The sequence below is a fragment of the Eubalaena glacialis genome, chromosome 19, assembly GCF_028564815.1.
Source record: "Eubalaena glacialis isolate mEubGla1 chromosome 19, mEubGla1.1.hap2.+ XY, whole genome shotgun sequence".
In the NCBI taxonomy this organism is placed as follows: Eukaryota; Metazoa; Chordata; class Mammalia; order Artiodactyla; family Balaenidae; genus Eubalaena; species Eubalaena glacialis.
In genome coordinates this window covers 16618570-16635327 of record NC_083734.1, presented here as the reverse complement: position 1 = coordinate 16635327, position 16758 = coordinate 16618570, and the positions used below count along the sequence as shown (strand labels likewise).

The 16758-nt window shown below is 45.7% G+C and overlaps 1 non-coding gene across 1 annotated transcript; it reads right to left on the bottom strand.

The window, feature by feature from the left end:
* Positions 1-2186: 2186 nt before the first annotated feature.
* LOC133081057 (small nucleolar RNA SNORA72) lies at positions 2187-2318 on the bottom strand. Its single transcript, XR_009698726.1, has one exon. It is a non-coding gene; the product is annotated as a small nucleolar RNA SNORA72 (small nucleolar RNA).
* Between the last annotated feature and the right edge of the window lie 14440 nt (positions 2319-16758).

Genomic DNA, 16758 nt, shown 5'->3' with positions numbered 1-16758 from the left:
GTTCATCAGGTGTAACAAATACACCACCGTGGTGTGGGATGTTCATAGTGGGGAAGGCTGGTGGTGGGGAGGGTGAAGAGGGTATGTGGAAACTGTACTTTTAGCTCAATTTTGCTATGAACCTAATATTGCTTTAAAAAATAAAGTTTATTAACTTTTTAACAATTCACTGAGTTAATATGTAAAAAGAACAGTTCCCAGCATACAGTAAGCATTCTATAACTGTTAGCTTTGTTTTCATAACTTTCCCAACTCACAGCTATGGAAACACAGCCTGCAAGGGGCAGAGTGAGGATTCAAACTGAGGTCCCCAAGACTCAAAGCCCATGTTCTTTCCCCTGTACCATGGAAATGAATGAATAGACATATTAACATCTGTGTTATTTATGTGCGTCCACATCAGGGCACTCGGGGTAGCACACGGTGTTCCTAAGAGCTCCTCTAGCCTGAACCAGGAACCAATTTCAGAAACCCGGCAAGAAAGAAACACCAGAGCAACGTCCACAGTGACTCTGGCTCATGGTCACTTGTTTTTTAATCTTTTACTTCTCAAAGGTCAGAATAATCCCTGCCCTGGCTCTAAGTAAAAGTAAAAGTAAAGCCCCATCCACCCCTCAAAGAAAAACGTCACAGCAGCGTCCACATAAAATAGCCCAGATGACCACGGAAAGGCCAGTTTTTCCAGAAAATTCGTAAGCTCCTAAAGCCATCTGACTCAAGTCGAGAAGCCCCTAAGGGAGAAGGCTGGTAATAACAAATATCCCTTACAGCAATTGAGCCTTCACTATGGGTCAGCGTTAAGCTAACCCCTTGGCTGGCATTGTCCTATTTAGTCCTCATCCTCACCCTATTAGGGAGGTGATGTTCTTATCCCCATTTTGCAGATTAGAAACCAGGCTGAGGAAGATGAAATAATTTGCCCAAGGCCACACGGCTAACAAATAGAGCCCGGAATGCTTGCTCTGAGTCACTCTGCTGGGCTGTGTCCTGGGCAGAGTGGAAAGAGCATGGGCTTTGGGGCCACACGGCTTGAGAGGACACGTGGTCTAGCAGCTGCTGGCAAGTTCCTTAGCCTCTCTAAGCCTCAATTGCCTCATCTATAAAATGGGGATAATAATAGTGCCTACCTCATAAGAGTGTGAGAGGATAAAACAAGCAAATTCATTTAAAGCAATTAGCCTAGTACTTGACAGGTAGTAAGTGGTTAATAAATGTTAGCCCTTATTAATCTCTCTGACTCTCCTCATCTGTAAAATGGAGGCTGATAATAATGTGTAAGTCATAGAGTTATTGTGAGGCTTAGAAGTAATGGCACAGGTAAAGCTTGATGATACTCGTCACACAGTAAGCTACCACAATATGACACTCCAGAAAGGATCGCAAATAAGCAAGCCAGTTTTCTTTAAAGCCCACGGAATTGCATATCTGTGTGATAGCAAGTGATGTTCAGGTGACAAGAGCACATGTCGAATATTGTTCCTCAAAATGCATTAGCCGAAGATCCTTTATTTCTTTGCATAGACACTTGCAGTGTGGGTGCAAGTTTCCCTCTCTATGAAACTTGAAGCTAAATTCTTCGAAGAGAGTACCTGCCGAATATCAGCCCAAAAAAAAGGAGCATGTCTCTGAAATGACATAAAAAAGTTTAACTTGGGAAAGTTCAAACACAGACAAAATAAACGAAATAATATAACAAACCCCTGAGTACCCATCACACAGCTTCAATCAGCTCCGGGAAAACTTGTTTCAACTATACTCCCTCCTATAACTGTAACTTTAAAACAAATCCCAGATATCATATCACTTCATCTGAAAACATTTTGGTGTGTATGTCTAAAAGATAAGGATTATTTTTTAAACAACACCACATACCATTGTCACACCTGAAGTTTTTTAATAATAATTCCCTAATATCATCAAACCATCAATGTTCAAATTTCCAATTATCTCCATAAAGTTTTTTTTTTTTAATTGCTTGTTTGTTTGAATCAAGATTCACATGTTGCAGTTAGTTGACTTTTTTTTTTTTTTTTACAATTCATTTAATGGCAACTGGTAATCATCAAATTAGCAAGGGTTATCTTCAAAAGTTATTACAATAGTTGTGCTATAATTTCTCGAGGTTGATCAGATACCTAGAGTCACAGACATTTCCCACATAAGATGCATTATATAAATCAGGCTTGATTTATCACCAGCATTTATAAAACCAGACCTAGGGAAAGAACTAGGTCTGGGGACACATGCCTGGTCTTAGTGTAGCAAATTCTTAGCCTGCTCTGATTATTATAAAATCAGAATAGCAAGAATAGTTGCAGGATGTGACTTTTAAGTATCTTTTAACCTACAGGTTTCTCTTCTATCGCTTCCTTTTTTCCCTCACAACTCATTTGTGGGAGAAACTAGGTCATTTATCCTACAGATTTTCCACAATCTGGACTTTGTTGATTGCATCCCCATGGGGTAGTTTAATATGATACTCTGGCCTCTGTATTTCCTATAAATTGGTAAATAGATCTAGAGGCTTGAGCAAATTTGAGTTTTATTTTGGGGGGAAGGACACTTCATAGGTGGCATGGTCTTCTTTCTTCAGGAGGCATATAGTATCTTGTTGTCTCTAAAATGACACTTAAAAACATCAGAATTATATGATTATCTTTATTAGAAGTATAAGAATATGAAAAGAGCCCATCCAGCAACAGATGAATGAAAAAACAAAATGTAGCATTTATACAAAGGAATATTATTCAGCCATAAAAAGGAAGGAAACTCTGACACATGCTACAATATGATTGAACCTTGAGGACATTACGCTAAGTGAAAGAAGCCGGTTACAGAAGGACAAATGCTGTATGATTCCAGTTACATGAGGTACCTAGAATATGCAAACTCATAGAGGCAGAAAGTAGAATAGAGATTACCAGCATCTAGGGGGAGGAGGAAATGGGGAGTTATTCTTTAATGGGTACAGAGTTTCTGTTGGGGATGATGAAAAAGTAATGGAAATGGATAGCAGTGATGGTTGTACAACATTGTGAATGTACTTAATGCCACTGAAGTGTACACTTAATGGTTAAAATGGTAAAAATGGTAAATGTTATGTTATGCATATTTTACCACAATAAAAAAATATCTTTAAGAGCCCAGCTATTGGGAATTCCCTGGCAGTCCAGGGGTTAGGACTTGGTGCTTTCACTACTGGGGCCCAGGTTCAATCCCTGGTCAGGAAACTAAGATACTGCAAGTCACACAGTGCAGCCAAAAAATAAAAAGTGCCCAGCTATTGCATAGAATATGGCCCCTCTTACAAAATTTTGATGGCTTCAGTTTATATGTCGGCCTTTGTCTGAACCTGCAGCCTTACTCCTTCTGTATTGATCTGTACATAGTTGTGGGACTCCTTCCATGCTCGCAAGAACCTCACGGGCTCTGCCTGACTCTACAATGAGCCACAGTCCCACCAGCCTCGAGCCCAGCATCCTATAGACATACACAAGCAGAGCTGTGGAGGCAGCTGGAGCATGTGCTTCTGGAGATATAAGGCTTGAAGGTGAGCCTCTCTTTGCTACTTACTTGTCATGAGAGCTTAGTCAAATCACTTAACCTCTCAGTTTCCACTCTTATAAAATTAGGGCTATGAACTCCTACCTCACAGGGTTGTGTAAGGATGGAATGAGGTTGCATAACGGTCAAGGGCTATACAAAGAGAGGGCTTCATGTTGCTATTATGATTGGAGTGATTCAAAGAGGATCCAGCTAGGACATAGGTTTATCAGCTCATTGGGAAAATAATGTCTCTGGAAGTTAGTTACTTTGCAAGCTAAACTTTTCTTGACATCATTCTTGGTGAGGACAGCAGTAGAGTCACCACCTGTCAGTGCCAACACTGAGGGCATTCCCAGGATGTGGGATTTTCAGTGCTAAAACAGAAAGTTCCAAGCAAAATAGGACAAGTTGGTCACCCAAGCCATGACCTACCAATTGCTAATGCTAGGGACTGCCTCTCAGGCTTGCTGACTACTGCCTATTTGACCTGTCTTTTCTTCTCAGCTTGGCCCCTGGAACCTCTTCTTCTAAATCTCTTTGCTGGACCTATTTCCTCTGTTTGCCCTTCAGTGTTGGTGCTTCCTAGGATTTCTTCCTCCACCTTCTGCTCTTAGGATCCTACACCCCCTCCTTGGGAGATCTTGTAAAGCATCTGATAGTAAATATTTTAGGCTTTGCACGTGTCTCAACTACTCATTTCTACGACTGTAGCACAAAAGCAGCCGTAGACAATACACAAACGAATGAGCATGGCTGTGTTCCAATAAAAATTTATTTATAAAAACTGATGGTGGGGGCTTCCCTGGTGGCGCAGTAGTTAAGAATCCACCTGACAATGCAGGAGACACGGGTTCGAGCCCTGGTCTGGGAAGATCTCACATGCCGTGGAGCAACTAAGCCCATGCGCTACAACTACTGAGCCTGTGCTCTAGAGCCCACGAGCCACAACTACTGAGCCCATGCGCCGCAACTACTGAAGCCCATGCGCCTAGAGCCCGTGCTCTGCAACAAGAGAAGCCACCGCAATGAGAAGCCTGCGCACCGCAACGAAGAGTAACCCCAGCTCGCTGCAACTAGAGAAAGCCCGCGAGCAGCAACGAAGACCCAACACAGCCAAAAACAAATAAATAAAATAAATAAATTTATTAAAGAAAAAAATATATATGGTGGGCCAGATTTGGCCCAGAGACTACAGTTTGCTGAACTCTGGCCTAAGGAATAGAATCCAAGCTTATTAGCATAACCCAAAAGGCAATTGGTTCCCTGCTACTCAGGACCTAGACACCAATAGCCTGAGGCCCAAGGAGAATAGCTTCCACTGCAGCAAGCAGGACTCCAATTAGACGTTGGAAAGAACTTTCTTAGCTGTTAAAGGATTGTTAAAATTGCCCCAAGTTGTAGAAGGAGACAGGAATGTCCATCTCCTCTGGTTTGCTGACATGCCTCAGGCGAAGCCCTTTCTGGCCACTCCTAATTCTGGTCTGAAGATATCAACACTAAATGAAATCAGCATAGATGAGTCGAGCCCCTATTCCATGCAAAGCACTAAGTTAAGAGCAGGACTGTGTGTCCTCTTCCTGCAAAGCTCAGCATCTCTGCCCCGCCTGCGACTGAGGTGCAAAGACCAGTCAGAGACACGTGCAAAGTTACACAGCAGGATGGATGTAAATAACTGCTGAAGGTCACAGTCAAGGGGAGTCACAACATGCATGACTAATTATCGAGTGGAATCGTCCTGGAGGTTCAGAGGAGGAACAGATCAGAGGAGGGGTCAAGGAAGGCGTCACAGAAAGAGGCTAGGATTTGAGCCTATAATAGTCGAATTTAGACGGTAACAGCACTGCTGAGGAACACTGTGCACCTGGCACTTCACAACAACCCTGTGAAGTGGGTATTATTAGTCTCTTTTTATACAGAAGGAAACTGAGCCTCAAAACCCCAAGCAGTTTGGCCAAGGTCACACAGCCAGTGAGTGGCAGAACAGGATTTAAACCCAGTTAGTTTGGCCCTGAAGCCAACCAAGGCAGAGCTCCCCAGGAGGGACCGTAGCAAAGGGTGGGAAGAAGCTGGTGAAGGTCCGGGCATAGCTCCTACTGTGGCTGGAATGGGAAAGAGTGGATAGCGAGGTCTGGACTGGCTCGTGGAAGATGCTGGATGCCAGGCTGAGGAGCTTCAAGTGGTTAATTCAAGTGGAGAGCTGAGCGGGAGGCAGGTGCAGGTTAGAAGGGAGGGAGGGGACAGTGCAGGCAGGAAGGTGCTGGCAGGTTCGGCAGTAGCAGTGCAGGCAAGTCCGAGCCAGGGAGGTGATGTGGAGACTGGAAGGAGGGGACTGGGCAGGAGAGACTAAGACGGAGGATTTGTGTGGGGACTCTGCTACCAGCAGCCATAGGAGCAAGTGAGGGAGGAGCTGGCGATTGATTCCACAACTCTCCATGGGCCAGGCAGCAAGGCAAAAGCAACCCTCCAGATAGCTAAAGTTCATACAATGGCTATGGGATAGGGAGGGTGGGAGGGAGACGCAAGAGGGAGGGGATATGGGGATATATGTGTACGTATAGCTGATTCACTTTGTTATACAGCAGAAACTAACACACCGTTGTAAAGCAATTATACTCCAATAAAGACGTTAAAAAAAGAAAAAGAAATACACACACACACACAAATACAATGGCTTATGTTTATTGTGACCAGCTCCTATTGGTGAGTACTTTACATATATAAACTCATCTTATCCTCACAACATTCTTAGGAGGTAGGGTTTATTATTATTCCCATTTTTTTCAGGTAAAGGAACTGACGCACGGAGAGGTTAAGCAACTTGTCCAAGGCTATGCAGCTGGTAAATGGCAGAGCTGGGATTTGTTTTTAGTTTGTTTGTTTTTTTTTTAATATTTATTTATTTATTTATTTAGGCTGTGCCAGGTCTTAGTTGTGGCATGTGGGATCTGGTTCCCCGACCAGGGATCGAACCCGGGCCCCCTGCATTGGGACTGCAGAGTCTTACCCACTGAACCACCAGGGAAGTCCAGAGCTGGGATTTGAACCCAGACAGTCTGGTTCCAGAAGCCTTGCTCTTAATCACTTTGCTATCCTACATCTGTTGAGGTAATGCTTTCAAGAGGAAGCAGGATTCCCCAACCTCAAGGATAAAGCAGGAGAATGATGGTGATGGCAGGGTTTTTTGCCGGGTGGCATTGCCCAGTCAGACCTCAGGTCTCTGCTGCTACCTTGAGCCAGTTGCCTCTCACCATCAGGCAGGGAGCCTGAGGCGTGCTGTGCTGGGGCCTGCACTGACCCGGCCTATACCTCCAGGCAGAAGGGCACCTGGAGCCCAGGGCTGTCTCATCAGAATGGAGCAGGGGAGGATGGGCAGGCCACCCCATAAGTGGCAGCAGCTGGCACAGGCCACAGAGAGGGGCTGGCAGGGGAAGACCCTGCCCTAGTACTACAGCTCCACCAGGTTCAGCAGAAAGAATCCCACTCCCACCCCAAATATGAAATTCAGAAAGATCACCTTCTCTGCGGCCCTGGACACAAAGCAGTCAGTACTAGGGGGACAAGGATGGGAGTGGTAATGAAACAAGCATGGAACATCAAACCCAAACAGAGAGTATTGCCCCAGCAGGAAGGCCAACCCCATAAAGGCCCGCAGTGCCACGTGGGCAAGGTTGATGGCCAAGACTCTGTGTGACCTCAGGCTGGGGTGCTGGGCTGCAGCCTCAAGGCATTTGAGGAGAATCCTCTCTCCCGCCAGGAGCTGTCCCTCTAGGAAGTGAGAAGACCCCAGGAACCCCAGTCTGGGTACCTGTGGACACAGAAATCACAAGCTTTAAGGAAGGAGTTGAGGTGGGGGAAGGAATAGGGAGGGAAGGGTAGGGGGGAATAAATATAAAGCCCCAGCAGCCAGATATTTGCATAACTATTTCTGGCCCACAGCAAGAACTCCAGTTCCATCTGTGCCTGATACCCAGGCATGCCACTTGCTGCCTGACAAGGACAAGGAGAACAAACTGGCAGAGAAAAGGACATTGAGGAAGAAAGGATGGAAGCAGCAACTCTCCAAGTTTCTCCCCAGCACAACCCCAAATTAACCAAGACAGTCTGCACACTTACACTGCAACTAGGCTTCCGCAGAAATGTCCCTCACTAATGGGCTTTTGAACCTTCCAACCGTCCTGGGCATTTTTTTTTTTCAGACTTACATGGCACCAGGCATGTTTTTCTCAACATGCCACAGCAGACTATTCATAACTTAGATTGTTTCTCCTCCAGGTTCCGGGGTCACGTATAACTTTTTGTCACCATGCCAGGATTTGGAAGAGACAGGTCTTACAGCCCCCATTCTTGCCAGGTGGATCCTCTTTAAGGCCTCACATTGCAAAAATCTTATCTAACTTTACATTTCTGTAGCTTCTAATCCTAGGAATTACTGAAAACATTGCCAAGGCATAGTTTGTGGGGGGTATTGACACCCCTTATCACCATCAGCCCTCTCTTTCAGCCTCCCAAATGCGAGTACAATCTAAATAGAGCAGCAGCAGCATGCTTACTGTGCAAACTCAGGGGCAAGACAGGACCCCAGCCTTCACAGCTGACCTGATTGTCTTCCCTAGTCCCCTCCTAAACAGAATCCTGGAGCTGCCCCTGGAACCTCTCTCTATTCCCCTTAACTTTCAAAAAGACAAGTTGTCAACATGAGTGAATGAGGATTGAAGTTTCTGGTTGCCAGGGCCTTAATACAATGGATGAGAACACAGTCTCTCAGGAGAACTTTGAAAATAGGGCAGAGATCTATCTGTGCAGGCCCAGGTTTCTCAACCTCAGCTTCAACCTTAGCACATTGACATTTTGGACCTGATAATTCTCCATTATAGAGGACTGTTGTGTGCATTGAGGGAGGTTTAGCAACATCTCTGGCCTCTATTCACTAGATGCCAGTAGCAACCCCCCTTCCACCTCCAGTCATGACAATCAAAAATGTCTCCATTGCCAATGTGCCATGGGGAACAAAATTGAGAACCACTGGTCTAGGCTAAGCAAAGTGTTTTCCTGCTTGGAGGCAGGGGATGAAAAAGTTGACCTTTAGATTCTAAGATCCAAAAGGAAAAACTCCAAGAGGGGTAAACAAGATGCTGTGACCGGCTAGAAGTCAGGGAGTAGAGCAAAGTCCCCGTATCATAGGAAATTGTGATGCCCCAGACAGCCAGCCAAGGTCACGTAACAAGGACCCTGCAGAGTCAAGAGTAGTGAATCCCCAGGTTTTCAGCAGCTACAGGCCTTATCATGCAAATAAGTTCCACCTCCAGTGTGTCCAGCTCCTCCTCTGAGCTCAGATCTTCGGGGGTTGGGGGAGACTGCTGGGTAGACTTCTCTGGGTCTTCCTTGGAGCCACACAGATCATAGAGGCCTGCAAGAAGAACCAAGGCCTGGAAGGGTTTCCAGGTCCATATCTTAGAGTATCTCTGCCCGCCCCAAAGCCCTAGAACACAGGGCCAGAGAGGGGCACTGCTGGCAGGGTTCTTAAGCTCCTCTAGTTCCAAATCAGTAGTACAGATTCTTCCTTTTGCCTCAGGCCCCCATGTGGCCTGGCACAATACCGTTACTGATCTTTTCTGTATAGAAAACATTATTTTGTTCAACATGGATTTTTTTTTTTTGCATCAGTTTAAATTTTTGAAAATATTCCAGTAAAATATTCTTTATCTTGATTAGTGAGGTTTTTAGCATTCCTTAAATTTTGTGCCTGAGGCTACTGCCTCCCTCACCTCATTCTCACCCCAGCCCTGCTCACTGGGTCCCCAACAGGACAGCCCATGAGGCACATGTGAAGGCAGAGGTCACAAATGGAAGCCCACAGGCTGAATTCTGCACATAAATGTGTTTTGATTGGCTAGCACTGTGTTTTCAAAAATGTCTTGATTTGTAGCCAATTTTTTTTAAGTCAAGAGATTCACATAAAAATCCACATTTCTGGTTTCTTTTGAAACATTGGGTGATCTAGCAATACTACATACCATGGTCAATAGCTGGCGGGACCTGCTTAGTGGTTTTCTGTTTAGGGTAGGAGGTGCTGTCCAATTTCCCTCAGCCACACTCACCGGGCTTCTCCTACTTACAGGACCCATCTGATCTCCTATGCAGTGGTATGCTGGAGCTGGCTGGCACCCGCTCACAAGAGTTGATTGTCAAATTCCAGAGTCAATTCTAGAGTCAGTTGTTGAGCCATTATAAAAAAATTAAATTATATAAACTTACAATTAAGTACATTAAATTGGAAACAAAACTCAACTTCCTAATTACTATTTTTACTATTATGTTTACTATTTTACTATTATCTATGCTCTTGAGGTTATTTACATCTGTTGTGCCTATATGGTGGAAATATTATATACTGGTGTGTTACTACATCTCTTCCCAACACTGTGTTCAGTTTTGTCACATTGGAAGCATGAAACTGGCCACAATAGGAGTATTTACACCATGGAAATCGGCAAACACCACAAAACAGGGCTTGATTCATTGTGCTGCTGATTGTCTAGACTTAGGTTTTTTGTTTTTTTTTTTGGCCACGCCGCAAGGTATTGTGGGATCTTAGTTCTACAACCAGGGATCGAACCCAGGCCCCCGGCAGTGAAAGCTCCGAGTCCTAACCACTGGACCGCCAGGAAATTCCCTAGACTTAAGATATTGATGGAGAAAATATTAATAACAACTTAAGATATTGATGGAGAAAATATTAATAACATCAATAAACTTAGTGTGTCTCATCTGTAGCTGTTGCATTATGATTAGCACAAAAATTTGAGGAACTAGTCTTTCAGTATTTGAAAACTACCATGCAATTCAGCAAGGAAGTTGCTCAGTCATTGACTAACCAGTGAAGTTCAGACAAAAAAAAAACTTTATTGTTTCACTTTCATCTTATGCCTTAACTTCAACAAAAATATCAACCAACATTCACGTCAAAAGTACACCTGTTTATCAGTTGTAACCTAAGGCTGATTACTGATACAAGAGGCCCTCAAAAATCAATGAAAGCTAGGGAGGGTGGGAGGGAGGGAGATGCAAGAGGGAAGAGATATGGGAACATATGTATATGTATAACTGATTCACTTTGTTATAAAGCAGAAACTAACACACCATTGTAAAGCAATTATACTCCAATAAAGATGTTAAAAAAAAAAAATCAATGAAAGCATTTTGTGGGAATGAATTGGCTAAATGGAATTGACCATAAAGAGTATTGTATATTTTGTTATTATTTCTAAATTGTGTGCTACACATTCTTTATACAAATAAAACATTTTAATAACCTTATGTGTTTGTACACATCTTTCCAGGGAGCCAGTTTTTAAATGTTTACTAGCATACCCCTGTTGGCATCTGTTTGCCACTCTTACTGTAAAGTGTCTGGGCCAAGAAGGCAGTTACTTTCTCTTCTGTTTCTCCCCAATTCTTTGTGCCACATGGTCCCAGGGTGGGCACCCAGGAGTCCCCCAACAGAAAATCTCTCAGAATCCACCTTCCTTCCAGGAACTACCTGCTTCATGCCAGCCTCCTCACATGTGCTCGTATCAAAGTCCTCCAACAGCTAATTGAGATGAACGTGATTATCCCTATTTCGCAGATGAGAAAACTGAATGGCAGAGCCAGGATTTCAATCTAGGTCTGCTGCCTCCAAAGCCTGTGCTCTTTGTACCATGCAGCCTCCCAAAGGAGAGAGAAACATGAGTTAGAGCAAGTAGGGCACAGGAGAAATACCTGTGTATCTCTCTGATCCCAGATTTAAAAAAAATGCCATTGAACCTGTGCCATAGACAAGGGCTGCCCTGGAGCCTTCTCCTCCTTCTATCAGCAAGACATTCCTTCAGTCAATTCTAAATCCTTATTATGGCTCTGGATTCTGGAGACCCCTAGAGCCAGGCCCACAACTCTCTTACCTGGAAAGGAGTAGTTGTTGCTGAGAGGTGGAGGCTGAAAGAAATCTTCTGCCTGCTCCGGGATGCTGCAGACCAGGAAACATGCAGAACATGGGCGGTTTGTCCCCAAGCTGTGGGGGACTTACAGGAGGAAAACTCAGAAAAGGGTGCCACCAAAGCTGAGACCCACAGTGGGTGTTCTTCGTGTTCAGAATCCTACACACTTGGCACAACTGAAGCCACGAGTATCCCCCCACCCTCCAGCGTTCAGGACCAAGCTGTGGCCATGGCCTGCCGGGTTCAGGAAATTCCCTCCACAGGTATGGACACCCTGACGTAGTCACCCATGCAGAGGTGCAGGTGAGGCCCGGCTTGGAAACCACCTGGCTCCCAGGAGTGCTTGGCTGGCACTGACAGGAACGAATCAGGAGCTAGGGCTGTTCTGTTCCCAAGGTGGAAGTTCCTACCAGTGAAGCTCTTTTCTCCCAGCTTTGTGGAGGGGCCCGGGGAAGCTTGGGGATGATGTTTAGGAGTGCCTCCCCAGGAGAAAGCCCTCTTCCCCAGAAAGACTTCCCAGTTTGTCTGGCCTTCCTGATGTCTCTCGGCATCTGAGTCTGAAATCAGGGGCCCCAGGCTCTATCACTTCCTGTGTGACTTGGGGCAACTCACTCCACCTCTCTGGTCCTCATTTGTATAACAGAACCAACAAATATTGGATGGCCAGGGCCAGACTCAGGAACATCACATTCCTTACCTCATTCATATCTTTTCTCCGACCCTGTGAGGTTAAGATTAGGATCCCTACGTTGTAGCAGAGGAAACAGAAGACCAGAGACGTTAGGTAATTTAGCTGGGATCACTCAGCTAGAATTCAAACCCAGGTCTATGTGACTCCAACTCCACAGATTCCTGTCATAAACTATAAAGTACTTGACACAGCATAGCAGGAATGACTCTGTTCTCTACTGCAGGGTATAAGAAATAGATGTGAACTTTATATCTGTATTAAACCATAGAGTTTAGTTTAATCCCAGGCCATTTTAGGTTCCCCTCCCTCTGCACCAGGATTTTGTCAAGGTGTCCCAAGGCAAGTGTGCAAGCACTCAGCCCTCTGTGTCATCTGCCTCTATGTCAACTGATCGGTAGAACCGGGCCATTGGTTGTCCCACACTGGGTTACTGCTGAGATGCCCTTTATTTCTTGTCTGCTGGCTTTCTTTGTTATGTCCATGCCAGGCTTGAGGGTCCAGGGTTCTTGGCAGCCAAGTTCCCATCTGCCCCACCTCCCCAGACCGCCATTTCCTTTTTGCTGCCCCCGGCTCCAGCCCCAGTACACCACAGGATCCCTCTTGCTAGGACTCATGGCCACCTACAGAGTCATCCTTTCCCCTCTGTCTCTTCCCCCCTTAGCCTGGAGGAAGCTTCTCCAGTTTCTGAAAGGAGCAGACCTTTGCAACCTTGTTTTAAAAACACACCACCAGCCCTGCACCACTAGGTCTGGACTTGAAGTCAGAGAAAAAAGAAACTTCTATCTCATTTAAACCACTGTTATTTTGGCTCTCTCTCACGCACAGCTGAATCCAACCCCAACAAACACACATATATACACAGACATATTCACAACATGCACAAGACACGGAGGGTGGGGGTGTGGGCAGATACTGAAATCTCACAGGATTAGGAGTATTCATTTACTCACATTTAGTCATTCAACAAACCAAGCTCAGCAGCTGTCTTTCCCCAAAGCTCTTATCTCACTCCATACTTCCCCCGTCATAACACTTTCCATAACCCATTGTAATTACCCATTTATTTGTCCATATCATCCTTGCTCTGCTCATCTCTTGGACCACCTCTGTCTTGTTCATCATCATTCACTTATCACCAAGCACAGAACCACAGTAAATATTTTCACAGGTTCATATTTTACAAACAGACAGCAGGTGATGCTTCAGACTGCTGGGGTCTGGAGATCAAGTGGAGAGAAGTGACACTGGTTAGGAGTCTGCATGGTGCCTGGAAATGATGAGTTCCCGGACTGAAGCGTCAGCAGCTTCAGGGGGATGAAATGAAGAGAGAGCAGGAGGTGGGACTGCCAGGCCTTGGTGATGATGGGTGAGGGAGAAGCAGGAGTCAAGAGTGGCACCCATGGGAGTTCCCTGGTGGCCTAGTGGTTAGAATTCCAGGCTTTCACTGCTGAGGGCCGGGGTTCAATCCCTGGTGGGGGAACTGAGATCCTGTAAACTGTGGGGTGCAGCCAAAAAAAAAAAAAAGAGTGGCACCCAGGTTTCTAATCTGAGTAATAGAATAATAAACAGTGGCATTGTTTGCTGAAAGAGAAAACAGGAAAGGGAGGGAGACGACTCGGGGAAGGTAATGAACTCAGTTTGGGCTATCTGCATTTCAAATGCCTGGGGGCCATCCAGGCGGAGTCATGCAGGAGGCAGCTGGACACACAGAGTTGGACAAACCCGAAGACCAGTAAAGACATGAGCACACATTCAGAAACATTCCCACCTGTGTGCGTTCATTGTTCGTTTAAAAGTGTTGGAGGAAGCAGGGTCCAGAGCAAGGCCCTGGCATGGAAGTTGGTAGACTCACACGCCCGTCTCCACTACGACCTGATGTGTCATCTTGAGAAGGGGCTCTGCCTTCCTGGCTCATAGTTTTCTGCTTTGTTGTAAAAATGAGAGGATTGTTTCTGACTTCTCTTTCCTTCTAGCTCTCCTGGGCCATGATTCTTAGTGAAATATTGGAAATATTTGAAGGTCTACGACTTGCAGGCTATCACGCTAGACACTGACCCCAGTCCTGCTTCTCACAAAAAAAACACAAATCGACAGCAACAACGAAAAGAAGGTCACCTTCAGGAGGAGGGTGCTAGGTGAATTGCATTGTAAGCTCCCCGAGTCCTGCTGTTCTTCCTTTTAACCAATCCCTGCACCCAGTTCTCTGTCCACTCAGTACTCACACCTGAATCCCACCTTGGCCTCCAGGCTCCTCCAGCCATTCTTGGCCTAATCCTACCCCAACAGCTGTTTTCTTAAAGACCAACTAGGATTAAAAATTATCCTAGGGCTTCCCTGGTGGCGCAGTGGTTGAGAATCTGCCTGCTAATGCAGGGGACACGGGTTCAAGCTCTGATCTGGGATGATCCCACATGCCGCGGAGCAACTGGGCCTGTGAGCCACAACTGCTGAGCCTGCGTGTCTGGAGTCTGTGCCCCGCAACGGGAGGGGCCGCGATAGTGAGAGGCCCGCGCACCGCGATGAAGAGTGGCCCCCGCACCACGATGAAGAGTGGCCCCCGCTTGCCGCAACTAGAGAAAGCCCTCGCACGAAACAAAGACCCAACACGTCTATAAATAAATAAATAAATAAATAAATAAATAAATAGAGTAGCTATTAATAAAAAAAAAAAAACTATCCTAATTCCTCACATTTGTGTCACACTTTATATTCCTACTTTCTCAGTATAACTGATATTTATTGCACAGGAGCTATGTGGTAGGCAATGTGCCAGGCTCTGAGGCTCCAGGATGAAGAAGACATGGGCTCTGCCCTCCTCACAAAAAGCAGGGAAGAGAATGAGCAATGTAATCTGATGTGATACAATCACACAGGGGCTGTAGGAACCACACAGCGGCGGTATAGGTGGGGTGTGTGTGTGTGTGTGTGTGTTTACGAGGATCCTCAAACCCTGTGAAATTTTCACAAAACATCAGCACTGGAAGGGATCTCACAGACCAGTTAGTACCACTTTCTCATTTTATTTGTGCAGAAACTGAGGCCCAGGGAAGTTAAGTGACTTGCCCAAGGACACACAGCTGGTGAGAGCAGCAAAGCCTACACTGGAAGCATATATCCCAGACTTCTTCCAGGTCTCATCCACTGTGCTCTTGCCCCCTCACCGCACTCCCTCCTAATATCATTCAATAATAATGATATATTTTTTAATTAATTAATTAATTTTTGGCTTCGTTGGGTCTTTGTTGCTGCGCGCGGGCTTTCTTTCTTTTTTTTTTTAATTTATTTTATTTATTTTTGGCTGCATTGGGTCTTCGTTGCTGCACGGGCTTTCTCTAGTTGCAGTGAGCGGGGGCTACTCTTCGTTGCTGTGCGCAGGCTTCTCACTGCGGTGGCTTCTCTTGTTGCGGAGCACGGGCTCTAGGCGCGCGGGCTTCAGTAGTTGTGGCACGTGGGCTCGGGAGTTGTGGCTCGGGGGCTCTAGAGCGCAGGCTCAGTAGTTATGGCACACGGGCTTAGTTGCTCCGCGGCATGCGGGATCTTCCCGGACCAGGGCTCGAACCCGTGTCCTCTGCATTGGCAGGCGGATTCTTAACCACTGAGCCACCAGGGAAGCCCCAGTAATGATATTTTAAGCTTTATAAGTGCTAAGACACTGCCCGGCACCATGCTAAGCTCTCTACATGAATTGTCTCATTTATTACTCACAGCAACTCTAAGAGTTAAGTCTGTTTTTATGATCCCCTTTTATGATAATATTGAGTCTCAGGTTAATTGACTTGCTCAAAGTCACCCAGTTAACGTGTGAAAAAGTCAATATTTGAACACGGGTAGTCTGAACACAGAGCTATGTGCGTGAAAAAAAAAAATCACCTGGTGACCTTGCTTAAGGTACAATGCCTAAGTTCTACCCCTGGAAAGTCTAATTCTATGGGTCTAGGGTGAATAAGCTGGAGCCTGCATTTTAGCCATGCACTCTAGGTGATTATGATTTGGTGGTCCTTGGACCACACCCGGAAAAACCCAATTCTCTTGTATCTTTTTTCTAAATTCAGAGTTTTCTGACACACCCCTCTCTTCCCCACGGAACTGGCTTTGGGAGAATGAGGGTGCTCTAGGGACAGAAGTGTGCCCCCTGGTGGTCAAAGATTAGAGGCCAGGAGCTGTAGCCAAGAGGGCCCCCGGTCAGCATCACAAATGTGGATTTTTCTACAGTTCTGTTCAGCCAATGTTCCTGAGGTGCCACTATGTGCCAGCACTGAGCCAGTGTAACTCATGGTACACTTGACAGAAGCAAGATTTCTGGGAGCAGAATTCTTCATGGTGCGCTCACTTGTTTTCACCCGCCGATACAAAGGCATGGATTTCTAGCTGCAGTTGGGCAAATTTCATCTGCTCCAGGTAGTCCTATCTGACAGTATATGGCTCTATATTTTAGGTCTTCAGGGAGGTGCAAAAGAGGTTTTTGAAAAAAGCTGAGCCCACACTCCGGTAGGAGGATGCAGGAGCGTATTCGCCGTTCAGAGTGAAGAGGCCAGGCTTCGGAGT